Source organism: Anguilla rostrata, unplaced genomic scaffold (assembly GCF_018555375.3).
Source record: "Anguilla rostrata isolate EN2019 unplaced genomic scaffold, ASM1855537v3 scaf0092, whole genome shotgun sequence".
Lineage (NCBI taxonomy): Eukaryota > Metazoa > Chordata > Actinopteri > Anguilliformes > Anguillidae > Anguilla > Anguilla rostrata.
This window is the reverse complement of record NW_026985664.1, coordinates 1,054-12,369: the sequence shown is the minus strand read 5'-3', so window position 1 is coordinate 12,369 and position 11,316 is coordinate 1,054. Positions and strand designations below refer to the sequence as shown.

The 11,316-nt window shown below is 45.9% G+C and overlaps 1 long non-coding RNA gene across 1 annotated transcript; it reads right to left on the bottom strand.

Moving 5' to 3' along the window:
* Positions 1-1,573: 1,573 nt before the first annotated feature.
* LOC135246251 (uncharacterized) lies at positions 1,574-11,032 on the bottom strand. Its single transcript, XR_010327576.1, has 2 exons — positions 9,564-11,032; positions 1,574-2,655 (listed from the first exon to the last, which is right to left on the bottom strand). It is a non-coding gene; the product is annotated as an uncharacterized LOC135246251 (long non-coding RNA).
* Positions 11,033-11,316: the final 284 nt, after the last annotated feature.

Sequence of the window (11,316 nt, the reverse complement as noted above, 5' to 3'; positions counted from 1 at the left end):
CATGCACTTTGTTTCAGTGTTCCCCTGTCTGTTGAACCTACGTGTTTGTCTTCGTCGCGTCTCGTTTCGTGTTCCCTTGTTCTCCCCAGTTTACCTCCCCAGCTCCAACCTTCCGGTCCAGCCCGTCCTTCGCTGGCCTCCCAGTCCCCAGTCCAGCTCTGCCGCCGAAACCGGGGGAATCCCGTCCAGCGCCACGCCCAGCCAGATCCCGGACCACCTCCTCACAAACCCTCACAGTCCCTGCTCCAAGCCTGCCCGGGTTTCTACCGCATCCCGTTCAGCGCCACGCCAAGCCGGATCCTGGACCTCCTCACCAACCCTCACGGTCCTGGTCCCAAGTCTGCCCTGGTCCCTATCGCCCTCTGCCGTGTATTCAATAAACCCCTTTCCTGAATTCCATTAAACTGCTGTCTCTGAGTCCTGTATTTGGGTCCAGGCCGAGCACGGCTCATAACACTAACCTTATCACAAAGTATAGGAAAAGACTCATGGCTGTCATCTTTGCCAGGGGTGTTCTCACAAAGTATTAAACCAGGGGAGCCAATAATTGTGGAACATGTTTTTTGGGGAAATATATTTTTTATTTAAATGTAAGAATGTAAAAATGTAAGACTTTGGTTGATTCCAATGAATCATTAATCAAGCACACTAGTTTACACATGTTGGAAAATAAAGCTTATATCAATAACTGTATTTTGTAGTTTAGCATTTTTTTGTTGTTGCATTTTTTGTGCATATTTATCAAGGGTGCCAATAATTCTGGAGCGCACAGTCTCAGCCCCGTCCAACAGTCATGGTGCCTAAATCTGTGGTTTCCATTGGGCCCCACCCACAGTACCCCTTCCCCTTCTAATTAGTGCTTGTTGCTCTAGTACAAAAGTAGTGGAGTAGTTAGCACAGACACCTCTGACCTAAGTGATTTGGGTTGATACTGGCTCTGTACCAAGGTCTTGAGTTTAGGATATACTTATTATTATTATTATTATTATTATTATTATTATTTATTTTTTTATTTTTTTACCAATAGTGAGTGTAATTACAGAGAAATGTTAATTAACAAGACCATTTTAGGTTGTATAGTACTTTGCTGATATAGATTTGTAAAAATACACAAATTTTGTTAATGTTGTAGCCAACTATTACAGTAAAATAACAGACAGAATATGAAACTTTTGGGAGAAATGCTGTACTTGAATTCTTTCTTTATCGTTATTGCCTTATGTAAATGCAGTCATTGTGTAAAACCACAGTCACTGACTTTTTATTGATTCTTTTGTGTTATTAAGTGTGTTAACTGTGAAATAATTAAACAAAAATTAACTAACTGCCAATAACTGCTATTTTAAAGTAAAAAATAAGCATTGAACTGTGCAGATATGACCATTTGAAGCTACAGAAAATCACTGAAGTTTATTTTAAAGACCTTAGTGCATGTTGCTGTATGTTTGTGTGCAACCCAATGAGTAAAGGGATTTAATTAAAAATACTTTTTTGTGGAATCTTTTTTTGTAATTTACATTCTATGACATGATATAAGAAAGAGAATACAATGGAAGGCACAATCAGAGAAACCTTTGTCATTATTTGCCAATGGCAATAATTTAATCATGGTTGAAGTTTGCAGCTAAGGGCACTTAAGGCCCAGATGTACAGTAAATCCTACAGCATTGTACTGACAGGGTGAATTGCAAAGTAAAATCTGAAAAGAACACAGGAGGACGGATGGAATCAAACTAACAAACACTCACTATACTCACACATTTCAAGCTTCTACACTACCTTATAAACCCAGCTAAATAGGAATGACTTTAATCAAATATAAAGGTATTTGACTACACTACAGGTGCACATCTACTTTATGAGCAAAAATGATATGAAATAATTTTTTCTAATGATTTGGTACAAAACAAAACCCAGAAGATACTACCTGTATATGTACATTATCAATGATAAATCTCAACTAAATTATTAATGATGAAAAGAAAATGAAAATGAAAAAATTATAATCATTATAGAGGAACATAATAGGTATAGAGTAATATGGATTTCCTCTATAATACTCTTCCAGTACATGTAGTTTGTTCTTTTTTTTAAAACACCTTCAATGGGATGACATAACTGTTACAGAAACTTTCACTGGGCATATCTGCAGGGGTCCTTCATTTTTATCTTTTTTCAAACAGGGACAGAAGAATGGGAACACTCTCTCAGTAAATGTGTCTTTAAAAGTGTAAATGAGTGACATGTCACTGGAGTCGAAGAAGGACACCTTCCCCCTGTCATATTCCAGCTGCACTCTGATGCTCTGGGGCTTCCTTTTCAGCGTGAGGTCAGTACCTCCAGATGCACTGTACTTATCACCATTCCTCAGCATTAAGACCCAGAATCCTCTCTCTGGGCTGCATGTTATACTTCCCTTCCTACTGATGGACTCTTTCACCACTCCTATATCCCACTCAGGTTTATTCCCAACCTTCACCTCCCAGCTGTGTTTCCCTGAGGTAAACCCCTCAGATCCCAGCACATTCACACACCTGCTAAACCTCTCTGGGTTGTCAGGATATTTCTGGTCTGTACCTGTGTGTATCACAGTGGTCAGATCATCAGAGAGAGAGACTTGGGTATGTACAGTATTGGGGTCCAGCACCACAGGAGCTGAAATATCAAGAAGAAAGGCTGTGAGAAGATGCACAGTTCAAATACTCTATTCAGATCAGGTCACATACACAGTATATTGTATATAATAATTATGGATTTTATACTGTAGTTATAATGATTTATTCTTTAAATATAAAACATGCTTATATTATGAAAATGAATACATCAGTTAACGCGTTTCATAGTAAATTCAATGCAGACAATTCACACAACTAATAAACCATATTATTAATGGCATTTTATATATTCTGTTAATTCTTGTGTTCTGATATTAAATTGAGAGCAGTGTAGTGCAACCACAAGATCTTCCTGAACTTGGAGGAACTGAGACTGTGAGGGCGGGGAAGGGTGAAGACCAGACGCGACCAAACAGGGGATCTATAAGTTACCAAAGGGCACTCCAGTAACCACTGAGTCTCGTGAGAGACGAAATAAGGGGGTGCTATACTCCTAGGGGACGTATCCCAAATAATGAATAACAAACCCCTAAACAGGTAACTGAGGAAGAAGGAGTATATAAGGAAAATAAAGGAATAGGGAAAAGAGAAATGAAAAATAAACAACTTCGAACCGAAGCTGAGAAAAATAAAATGTCTTTTCAAAAACAAACAGAAGAAGTTCTGAGGCCAACTAAAACCAGGGGGAAAAACTGGTTAGTAAAGGGTAGAAAGGTTTGTGCCCCAACGGTGACACAATAACCCCTTAAAACCGCCGGCCTCAGAATCTGGACCTATACCGTCCTAATACCTCTTTCCAAAAAACAAACAAACTGAAGTCAGAATTCTTTTAAATCTCTTTGTTCTTAAATTCCTTATACCTTTCTCAGGAATACGACAGGGAACTGGCTAGAGCAAAACACGTTACACTCAAGCACCGTTCCACTGCCTACTGACGCTTTAAATACCCAGCCACAGGTGTGGCTGGTAATCAGCGGAAGATGTGAGCAACCCACAGGTGAAACCGATCAGAGGTAACCCTGCAGGAATGCATGGAATGTTCAAGCAGGAACAATCCTCCCACAGGAACCAAACGATTAGCCGAGTGGCTAATCTGCAAGCTCGAACTAGTCGTCCCCACACCCCAAAATAACGATTAGCCGAGTGGCTAATCGGAATGCTAACCACTGAGCCGGTGCAGGCACAGAAAAATGATCTACCTGCACAGAAACCGTGACAGTACCCCCCCTCTAAGGACCGGCCCCAGACGGGCCCTCGGACCCACGAGAGCGGAAATCCCGGATCAGTTCAGGATCCAATATGTCCCTAGAGGGAACCCAACAACGCTCCTCCGGACCATAACCCTCCCAGTCAATGAGAAATTGTACCCTACGGCCCACACGCCTCTCGGCCAGAATGCGACGCACAGTATAAACTGGTTCCCCATCCACGAGTCTAGGCGGAGGTGGGGGTTTGTCCACAGGGGCCAACGCGCTTATTAGAACTGGCTTAAGACGAGAGACATGAAAGGTAGGATGAATTCTCATGGACCGGGGCAGCTGTAGGCGAACCGTGACTGGGTTAATTCTCCGAAGAATCTTAAATGGACCAATGAAACGAGGAGCGAGTTTACGAGACTCCACTCGTAGAGGGAGGTCGCGAGTAGAAAGCCAGACACGCTGACCCACCCGATAGGAGGGCGCAGGTCTGCGGTGTCTGTCGGCAAGCCTCTTTTGACTGGCTGACGAGCGTAGCAGTGATGTACGAACTCTCCTCCAGGTGGACCGACACCGCTTGACAAATGTCTCTGCGGAGGGCACCTCGATGTTCTTCTCCAATTCTGGGAAGAGTGGAGGTTGATAACCACATTGGGCCTCAAATGGTGAGGTCCCCGTCGACGCGTTACGTAGCGTATTGTGCGCGTACTCTGCCCACACGAGTTGACGGCTCCAGGAGGTGGGATTGGAAGAGACCAGACAGCGGAGAGTGTTTTCCAACGTCTGATTTGTGCGTTCCGTCTGTCCATTGGTCTCTGGGTGAAACCCTGATGAGAGACTGACAGACGCCCCCAGAAGCGAACAGAATGCTCGCCAAAAACGCGCGGTAAACTGCGGGCCACGATCCGATACTACGTCTTGAGGTAACCCGTGTATTCGGAAGACGTGGTTAATAACTAACCGGGCGGTCTCCAAAGCCGACGGAAGTTTAGGCAACGCTATAAAATGAGCCGCCTTCGAGAATCTATCCACGACGACTAAGATGGCCGTGTTGCCATCAGAGGGTGGCAGCCCAGTGATAAAGTCCAGTGCTATGTGACTCCAAGGGCGACTAGGAACGGGCAAGGGACGTAAAGACCCGACGGTGGAATGCGAGAACCCTTGTTCCGAGCGCAAACCGAGCAGGCCGAAACATACTCCCGCACATCCCTCTCCATGCCAGGCCACCAAAATCGCCGGGATAAAAATCCTTAAATCTGTGGACACCCGGATGACAAGTCAGATGCGTGGAATGTCCCCAACGCAACACCTGGGCGCGTACCCTAGCAGGGACAAAGAGACAGTTAGGTGGACCTCCACCCGGATCCGGCTCAGACCTTTGAGCCTTCCGGACCACTGACTCAATCCTCCACATAGCAGGAGCTACAATCAAAGTGGGGGAACAATGGGCTCTGGGGAGCGGTTGTCGTCTGATTGGTCATAGATTCTAGACAGGGCGTCAGGTTTGATATTTTTTGAACCCGGACGATAAGTAAGGATAAAATTAAATCGGGCAAAAACAAAGACCAGCGACCCTGCCGCGAATTCCGTCTCTTAGCGCTCTGAATGAACTCCAGGTTTTTATGATCTGTCCAGACCGTGAAAGGATGTTCCGCCCCCTCCAGCCAATGCCGCCACTCCTCCAGAGCCAGCTTGACTGCCAAAAGTTCACGATCCCCGACGTCATAATTCCTCTCCGCTGGGGAAAGGGACCGCGAGAAATATGCACACGGGTGCACCTTGTTATCTACAGGGGACCGTTGAGATAAAATGGCTCCCGCGCCAAGCTCAGAGGCATCCACCTCCACCACAAATGGAAGTGCCGGGTTAGGCGTGATGAGAATGGGCTCAGAACAGAACATAGACTTTAAAACCCGGAAAGCCGCATCGGCTTTGGATGTCCAAGCAAAATGAACACTGGCCTCCTTTTGGTCAGCACAGTGATCGGTGCGGCTACTGCACTAAAATTGCGAATGAAACGCCTGTAAAAGTTGGCGAATCCCAAAAACCGCTGCACCTGTTTAACTGATGTGGGTGGGGGCCAATTCTTAACTGCGGAGACTTTATCAGGGTCCATTTTAATAGTTCCCTCAGAGATGATAAACCCCAAAAAAGAGACAGATTTGGCATGGAATAGGCATTTCTCGGCCTTCACGAACAGTTTAGCCTCCAAAAGGCATTTCAAAACCTGCCTGACATGACTGACATGCTCAGCAGGAGTGTTGGAAAAGATTAAAATGTCATCTAAATAGACGAACACAAATCTCTCCAACATCTCCCTAAGAACGTCATTGACTAAGGCCTGAAATACCGCCGGGGCGTTCGTGAGACCGAATGGCATGACTAAATATTCGAAATGCCCGTTATGCGTGTTAAATGCCGTTTTCCACTCGTCTCCTTCTCTTATTCGCACTAAATTATAGGCATTCCGAAGGTCAAGTTTGGTGAATATAGTCGCCCCCTGGAGACGTTCAAAAGCCGAATTCATAAGGGGTAAGGGGTAGCGGTTCTTGACCGTGATATTATTAAGACCTCTGTAATCTATACAGGGTCGCAGACCGCCGTCCTTTTTCTTAACAAAGAAAAACCCTGCCCCCGCCGGCGAAGTGGAGGGTCGAATAAAACCATTGGCCAGGGACTCTTGAATATATTCCCTCATAGCCTCGCTCTCGGGAATAGATAAAGAATACAAGGAACCCCTTGGTGGGACCGAACCAGGAAATAATTCGATAGCGCAATCATATGTTCTGTGCGGAGGTAAAGTAGTGGCCTCTTGCTTACTAAATACCTGCGCAAGATCTGCATAATCGTTGGGGACATTGACTGGTAATGGAATAGTGACCGTACCCACTGTAACCAGATCCTCCATGCTGGCGGAATAAGGGTATTCCATTTCATCTGCCGTATCTTGTTCGCTATGGCTTTTAAAAGAACACCCCTCACCCGAGAATTCCTCTGTGGCATAATCGCAAGGAGAGAATGTGTCAAAACACGGATCCCAGACTAGGCTCTCCTCCCTACCTGAAGGGGCGATGTCGCAACTGACTGATGGGAGTAACGGTCTCCTCATCACAGTACTCAAAACTGGGCTGGGAACTAGAACCAACCCCAGGAGCCTGCATAGTCTCCTGCTGACAGTGAGACACGCATTCCAAACCCCACTGAAGGATGGCCTCCCCAGTCCCGCCCCAGTTGATGTACGGTTTATGCCTAACCAACCAGGAATGCCCCAACACAAGGGGAAAGGTCGGCGATTCCACCAAAAAAAATCTGATACGCTCCACATGTTCACCAAAAGGAACGCGCATCTGAATAAAAGCGGTGGTTCTTTCCACTAGGCCTGTGCCTAAGGGACGGCCATCAAGCGCAGTAATCACCCGAGGCTGTGGCAAGAGACGCACAGGTAATCCACGTTTCTTTGCCCATTTAATGTCAATAAAACAATCCACTGCGCCTGAATCTAAAAATGCATTAGTGTTAATGATCTGTTTATTCCAGGAGAGTTCGACGGGGATACAGGTGCGAAAGGCTGATAACTCACGTCTCGCCGGTGGCTTACGCTTCACCGACGAGACTGATCTTTTTCTGCTAGCACTGGACAACTCTTTATGCGGTGCCCTATCTGTTTGCAATAGTGGCACCTCTTGGTTCTTGATCGGAAATCCGAATCCCTGCGAACGTCCACACTGTCCACCTGCATAGGTTCTGACCTAATTCCAGTGTCTTGGGAACGAGTGGAGAAGATGGGCGTACCCAAGAGAGGTGCGATGTAAGGGGTCGTTCGACCTCTCCTTTCATCCTTCTCTCTCTCTCGTTCCCTAACCCGGTGATCAATGCGGATCGCTCTCGCAACCAATGCCTCGAAAGTAGCGGGTGGCTCACTCGCAGCCAGTGCATCCCTGACCGGATCCGACAGGGCGTTGGTGAATAGTGTCATAAGCGGTAGTTCGGGCCAGCCTGATTCGCCGGCTAACGATCGGAATGCTATAGAGAATTCTGCAACACTATTCCTTCCCTGCCGAAGACGGGTTAACCTAGTGGCCGCCTCGCTGCCCGTAACATCGTGGTCAAACACCCTTTCCATCTCCTCAATGAGGCGGTCTGAACTTGTCATTATGGGCGAGTTTGAACGAAAAAGTGGGTCAGCCCAGGCCAGGGCTTGGCCCTTAAGGAGACTAACAATAAACGCCACTCTTGATTCGTCCGTAGCATATCGTGAAGGGTGAGCTCGAAACTGTATAAAACATTGTGTTATGAACCCCCGGCATTTGCCGGATTCACCTTCGAACGGAGCAGGGAGCTGAAGTTTAGGTTCCTGATTACTCAAGAGTGCTGGTGTGTATGTCTGGGGAGGAAAGGATTGTGCTTGAGTACTGGGAGCGCGAGCATCGAGTCTCCGAAGAAACTCAGTTTGGAAACGCCTTGTCTCCTCGCGTTCAAGACGTCGCTCCTCCTCTACCCGGACCCGGTGTTCCTCAAAACCTCGCCTAAACTCCTCGGAAGCCACCTGCTGGCGACCCATAATCTCTAGCAGGCCGGTCAGTGTAGCTTCCTGGCGGCGTGACGCCTCCTCTTGTAGGGCCAAACGCTCGCACAGCTCTGCCTGTTGTGTAGTGGTGTTCACTTGTTGACTGTGCAACATTTGTAGCCCCTCTGTATGGGCCGTCAGGATGGCTTGTTGAGCCGTAACAGCCTGATCCAGGCCGATGGTCGCTGGTACTTCCATTTGGCTTGAGTGTTCTGTGAGGGCGGGGAAGGGTGAAGACCAGACGCGACCAAACAGGGGATCTATAAGTTACCAAAGGGCACTCCAGTAACCACTGAGTCTCGTGAGAGACGAAATAAGGGGGTGCTATACTCCTAGGGGACGTATCCCAAATAATGAATAACAAACCCCTAAACAGGTAACTGAGGAAGAAGGAGTATATAAGGAAAATAAAGGAATAGGGAAAAGAGAAATGAAAAATAAACAACTTCGAACCGAAGCTGAGAAAAATAAAATGTCTTTTCAAAAACAAACAGAAGAAGTTCTGAGGCCAACTAAAACCAGGGGGAAAAACTGGTTAGTAAAGGGTAGAAAGGTTTGTGCCCCAACGGTGACACAATAACCCCTTAAAACCGCCGGCCTCAGAATCTGGACCTATACCGTCCTAATACCTCTTTCCAAAAAACAAACAAACTGAAGTCAGAATTCTTTTTTAAATCTCTTTGTTCTTAAATTCCTTATACCTTTCTCAGGAATACGACAGGGAACTGGCTAGAGCAAAACACGTTACACTCAAGCACCGTTCCACTGCCTACTGACGCTTTAAATACCCAGCCACAGGTGTGGCTGGTAATCAGCGGAAGATGTGAGCAACCCACAGGTGAAACCGATCAGAGGTAACCCTGCAGGAATGCATGGAATGTTCAAGCAGGAACAATCCTCCCACAGGAACCAAACGATTAGCCGAGTGGCTAATCTGCAAGCTCGAACTAGTCGTCCCCACACCCCAAAATAACGATTAGCCGAGTGGCTAATCGGAATGCTAACCACTGAGCCGGTGCAGGCACAGAAAAATGATCTACCTGCACAGAAACCGTGACAGAGACTGGCTGACTCTGTACTGTTTATCTTCAGCACCATTTCAGTATACATCTTGTTTCTATAGTTTTATGGGTTCATTAAGTGCTTGAAAAAAACATGATTTCACCATCTGCCCCAGATACTCACTGTACTGCACCACCCCCAGCACCTTCTCCCAGACTCTGAACTTCAGGTTGCCCAGCTGTTTGGCCACATCTATCAGTGCCCCTGAGAGTAGCTCTGGATTCTGCAGTGTGCACTGGGCTCTGTAATGACAAGCAGGAGTCACTCAGGCTTTGGGGTTTGAAGTGACTTAAACAGACAATACGAAATGAGGTAAGAGTCCACATACCTTTCCTTAATGCTCTTGTAGGTCTGAAAAACACAACAATCACAACAGCATAAATGTGATAGAATGTACAGTATGCATGTATAAATGTATTCAGTAGAGACCATTATGAGAGACAGGCAATAACAAGTGAGAGACAGAAGCCATGCTAATGACAGTGATGTAGATATTAACAGTGAACACACATGAATGAAGGTACTGTAATGTGCATGTAACTGCCAAAATAAAGGGAAAATGAGGTATATTGACATGGTTATGCCATCACGCCAGGTTACGCTTTGGTGGGGTAGCATGCCCCATACCTATACAGCACCGAGAGTTTGGCACTTTTCAGGGTTCCCTACAGAAATAACCACAATGACCACAGACTCTCTCTTCATGTCAACAGACAGAATTCACAAGCAACTTCACACGTCCACATAATAAAGCCTCTAACTTTGGGGATTTCAAGTTTTTTCTTCTTCTTCTTCTTTTTCCTGCCAATTACAACATCACAAATGCTCTAGGCCCACAGAGAATATGCCTCCCTATTGGACATGTAGGTATACCAGCCAATAAAAACATTAGATACGCACTCAAATTGGACAACAGAAGTTTACACGTTTAAAAGAACAAAACTTTGCAGCCCACCAACTACTTCACTAGCATGAGAGTCTGGCTCCCGAGAACCAATCGTGTGCTCCCAGTTCGATTTTGGATTTTTGTTTTTGGCATTTTTTATACTCACTGGCCTCTTTACTACGTACACCTGCTTGTTAACGCCAATAGCTTACTCCTCGTAACAGTTAATCACGTGGCTGCAACTCAATGTATAAAGCATGCAGACATGGTGAAGAAGTTTAGCTGTTGTTCGACCAAACATTGGAATGGGAAAGATTTGTGATCTAGGCGGCTTTGACTGTGGTATGATCGTTAGTGGCAAACACGGCGGTTCCAGCATCTCAGAAACAACTGCTCTCCTGGAATTTTTATGCACTTGTCTCTAGAGTTTACAGAGAATGGTGCGATAAACAAAAAACACCCAGTGAGCAGCAGATCTGTGGCAGAAAACACCTTGCTAATGAAAGACATCGGAGGAAAATGTACAGACTCATTCAAGCTAACAGAAAGGCCAGAAATGCTCAAATAACAACTTTTTTTTACAACAGTGGTGTGTACAAAGGCACCTCTGAATGCACAACACTTCAAACCTTGAAATGGATGGGCATCAGTCAGATAAGAACAGGAAGATGAGATTACAGGCATTTAGCAGACGCTCTTATCCAGAGCGACTTACACAACTTTTACATAGCATTTTACATTGTATCCATTTATACAACTGGATATATACTGAAGCAATTTCGGTTAAGTACCTTGCTCAAGGGTACAACGGCAGTGTCCTACCCGGGAATCAAACCTGCGACCTTTCGGTTACAAGCCCAGTTCCTTACCCACTGTGCTACACCCCGTCCTGAGATTACAGTGGGCATGTCACCAAAACTGGATGAGGGAAGACTGGAAATACGTTGCCCGGTCTGATGAATCTCACCTTCTGCTGCAACATGCAGATGG